At 40.3% G+C, this 4,468-nt stretch overlaps 1 pseudogene; it reads right to left on the bottom strand.

Moving 5' to 3' along the window:
- Nucleotides 1–452: 452 nt before the first annotated feature.
- On the bottom strand, nt 453–552 carry LOC113319769 (annotated as a pseudogene).
- Nucleotides 553–4,468: the final 3,916 nt, after the last annotated feature.

Genomic DNA, 4,468 nt, shown 5'->3' with positions numbered 1-4,468 from the left:
TAATCTAGAAAGTCCGGCTTTTGAAGAGTATTTTTTTGAACGTTCTTTGACTGAGGAGAGAATCCCTGTTGCTCCGATAGCGCCAGAAATGGCAACTTTGAAAGCTTTGTTGAATCCAACTAGGACTAACCGTCCTTCGTGTATTAAGTTAGCTGAAACGGAGGCACCCTATGAACTGAAACCTGGGACCTTACAGATGTTCCCAATCTTTTTAGGGAAAGAAAATGAAAACCCTTATTACCATGTTAGGGATTTTGAGGAAATTTGTAGTACTCTAAGAATTAGAGGCTTAGATGATGATGCTTTGAAACTTAGGTTATTCCCATTTTCCCTGAAAGATAAGGCCAAGTTGTGGCTGTATAGTTTGGACTCCGAGTCAATTGAGACATATGAAAAACTTACATCTGCCTTTTTCAATAAGTTCTTCCCTAGGCACAAAACATCGTCTATTAGGACGCAAATATGCACATTTTCACAACAAGAGGGAGAATCTTTATATAGGTATTTGGAAAGGTTCAATGATTTATTATCCCAGTGTCCTCATCATGGTTTAGAAAAGGTAAGGCTAGTTCAGATCCTTTATGAGGGTTTAGATTATTCCACAACGACCATGGTTGAGTCTCTATGCACTGGTGGATTTGAAAACCAAACTGTTGATGCAGCGATGGAATTTTTTAATGAAATCACCGAAAAAACCCAGCAACGGGAAAATAGTAGGGCACCCCAGAAAAAAATTCTTTTATGTAGAGGAAACGTTAATAGGGTATAAGGAGGCTATGAATCAGATTCCAAAATTGCTGCTATAGCAAAAAGGTTAGAAGTCTTAGAAGTGGGCCAGACTAGTGGTAGAGTGGAGCCTTTTTGGGAAGGCCAGAATATTAAAGAGCATGCCAGTGCTCTTTATAATAACACTAGATTTGATAACCGTCAAAATATTGACCCATATTCAGAAACCTATAATTAGGGCTGCACAACGGGTAGGGTTGGTAGGATATGGCCTATACCCGCCACCCTACCCGTTTACCGGCGGTTAAGAAAATCTTTACCCGCCACCCTACCCGCCAAATAATGGATAGGGTAGGATACGGTTAAAAAAATGGCGGGTAGGGTAGGGTTGGCGGGTAGGAGTAGGGTATGTGCACTTCTAGGTAGGGTGGGTAGGATATGGCCTATATCCGCCACCCTACCCGTTTACTGGCGGTTAAGAAAATCTTTACCCGCCACCCTACCCGCCAAATAGTAGATAGGATAGGATACGGTTAAAAAACTGGCGGGTAGGGTAGGGTTGGCGGGTATGGGTAGGGTATGTGCACCCCTACCTATAATCCTGGTTGGAGAAACCACCCGAACCTTTCATGGTCTAAGGGCCAAAGTCAAGGTCAGTTTAGTAATTCTAATGCTCCCCCAGGTTTTGGCTATACTAAGAATCCTTCAGGACTAGCTCAGTTTCAGAATCAGTCAGATAAGAAAATCCTAAGTTTAGAGGAATCTCTCGCCTTGTTAACTCAGCAAACTGCAAAATTCCAGTTATACGTAGAATAGAGTCTACAAGCAAGTAACAGGATAGGACAAGAAAATAGTCAGGCTATTTCCGAGTTAAAAACCCAGGTTGGTCTGATAAATGATTCTTTGAGAGAAAAAGGTAAGTTTCCTAGTCAAACACAACCCAACCCTAGAGGAGTTCATGAATTAGGTGCAAAACCATCGAATCAATTGAATGCTGTTAGAACCCTTAGAAGTGGTAGAGTTGTAGACAATAAGGTAACCATGCCCGATAGTGAACATACTGTAGTTCACCCCTCAGGATATCACCTCTCAATACCAGTAGCTGAAGAGACTGATAAAGTTTCTGATGATGTGAATTCGGTTCCTGAAAGGTCTGATTTTAGGCCTAGAGCCCCATTTCCTCAGCTATTGGTACCAACAAAGAAGGAATCGAACTTTAATGACATAGTGGAGGTTTTTAAGCAAGTTACCATAAACCTTCCCTTATTAGATGCAATTAGGCGAATTCCTGCGTATGCCAAGTTCCTTAAGGATATGTGTACGCGAAAGCGAAAACTTAGCGTCCATAAGAAAGCCTTTTTAGCTAGTCACGTAAGTTCAATCATTCAGAACACCACAACTCCAAAGTACAAAGACCCAGGTTCTCCTACCATTTCTTGCACAATAGGTAACTTCCGGGTAGAAAAAGCTTTACTTGACTTAGGAGCCAGTGTGAACTTACTGCCATTCCATGTATACTTACAGCTAGGACTTGGTGAAATGAAACCTGCTCAGATGACACTGCAGTTAGCTGATAGGTCTGTTAAAATCCCTCGAGGTGTTATCGAGGATGTTCTTATTGAGGTCGACAAGTTTATTTATCCATTAGATTTCGTGGTCCTAGATACCCAACCTGTCCCTGACCCAGAGAACCAGATACCTGTGATTTTAGGTCGCCCATTTTTAGCTACGTCTAATGCGATCATTAACTGTCGAAATAGTGTGATGAGTTTATCTTTTGGAAATATGACTATGGAGATGAACATTTTTAATGTCAGTAAGCAACCTCATGATCTAGAGGACACATGTGTTGAGGAGGTGAACATTAGAAAGTTGTCTATCCCATTTCTGTTTAGATTTTGACGACGATAGCATTATTGAACAGGTTAATGCTCTATTATATTCTACCCCTGTGTTAGACACTGATAGATGGAAGCTAGGTTCGAACCGTTACCAGTTTCTGAGACCACCCTAATTCCTTCTTTAGAAGAGCCCCCAAAGTTGGACCTTAAACCACTACCCGATACTCTAAAGTATGTGTTTTTAGGCCCATCTGAGACTTTACCTGTGATTGTAGCTTCCAATTTGGATAGTGATCAGGAAAGTAGGCTAGTAAATGTACTTCAAGATAATAAGGAAGCTTTAGGGTGGACTATAGCAGACATTAAGGGTATAAGTCCTACTGTGTGTATGCATCAGATTCATTTAGAGGAAGACTCCAAACCTTCTAGGGAGATGCAACGTCGACTGAACCCTAACATGAAAGAGGCAGTTCGAAAAGAGGTGCTTAAGTTGTTAGATGCGGGTATTATTTACCCAATTTCAGACAGTAAGTGGGTCAGCCCTGTTCAGGTTGTCCCCAAGAAATCAGGTATCACTGTAGTCCAGAATGATAATAATGAATTAATCCCAACCCGAGTGACCACGGGATGGCGTGTGTGTATTGACTATAGGAAATTGAACAAGGTCACAATGAATGATCACTTTCCCCTTCCTTTTATCGACCAAATGCTAGAGCGATTAGCTGGACATAGTCACTATTGCTTCTTAGATGTTACTCCGGTTATAATCAGATCGTTATTGCCCCAGAAGACCAAGAGAAAACCACTTTTCCATGTCCCTTTGGTACCTTTGCGTATATACGCATGCCTTTCGGGCTATGTAATGCCCCTGCAACTTTTCAGCGTTGTATAATGAGCATATTTTCTGATATGGTAGAACGGTTCTTAGAGGTCTTTATGGATGATTTTTCAGTGTTTGATTCATCTTTTGATGAGTGCTTGCATCATTTGACATTAGTGTTTACTAGGTGTAAGGAAAAAAAATTAGTGCTTAATTGGGAAAAATGCCATTTCATGGTTAAATCAGGAATTGTATTAGGGCACATCGTCTCTTCGAAGGGTATAGAGGTAGACAAAGCCAAAGTTGACCTTATTAAGACTTTATAGGTCCCAAAAACCGTAAAAGATATTAGGTCATTCCTAGGGCATGCAGGTTTTTACCGTCGATTCATTAAAGATTTTAGCTTGATTTCTAGACCTCTTTGCAATTTGCTTGCAAAAGATGTTAAATTTGTCTTTGATGATGCTTGTTTAAAGCATTTTGAGAAGCTTAAAACTTTACTCACTACTGCCCCGATAGTCCAGACACCTAACTGGAACCTACCCTTTGAGATTATGTGTGATTCTTCAGATTATGCTATAGGCGTCGTTTTAGGACAACGAGAAAATAAATTACTTCATGTGATTTATTATGCTAGCAAAACTCTGAATGATGCCCAAATGAACTACACAACTACCGAGAAGGAACTTTTAGCCATCATGTTTGCCTTGGATAAGTTTAGGTCCTACCAATTAGGTTCTAAGATCATAATCTATACAAATTATGCTGCTTTGAAATACCTTTTATCTAATAAGGATACCAAACCTAGATTGATTAGATGGATCATATTGTTACAGGAATTTTCCCCAGACATTAGAGACAAAAAGGGTGCAGAAAATGTAGTAGCATATCACTTGTCTAGGCTCGTTGTTAGTTCCCCTATTGATTCCCTTCCTATAATGGATATCTTTCCTGATGAACAATTGTTCTCTGTTTCCCAATCACCTTTGTATGAAAATATAGTGAATTATCTTGTTACTGGTCGAACCCCTCAACATTGGGGTAAGCAAGATCGTTCTAGGTTTTTAGCCGAGGTTGAGCA

Source organism: Papaver somniferum, chromosome 10 (genome assembly GCF_003573695.1).
Source record: "Papaver somniferum cultivar HN1 chromosome 10, ASM357369v1, whole genome shotgun sequence".
Lineage (NCBI taxonomy): Eukaryota > Viridiplantae > Streptophyta > Magnoliopsida > Ranunculales > Papaveraceae > Papaver > Papaver somniferum.
The sequence above is the reverse complement of the archived record's forward strand: the minus strand, read 5'-3'. Positions and strand labels throughout refer to the sequence as shown.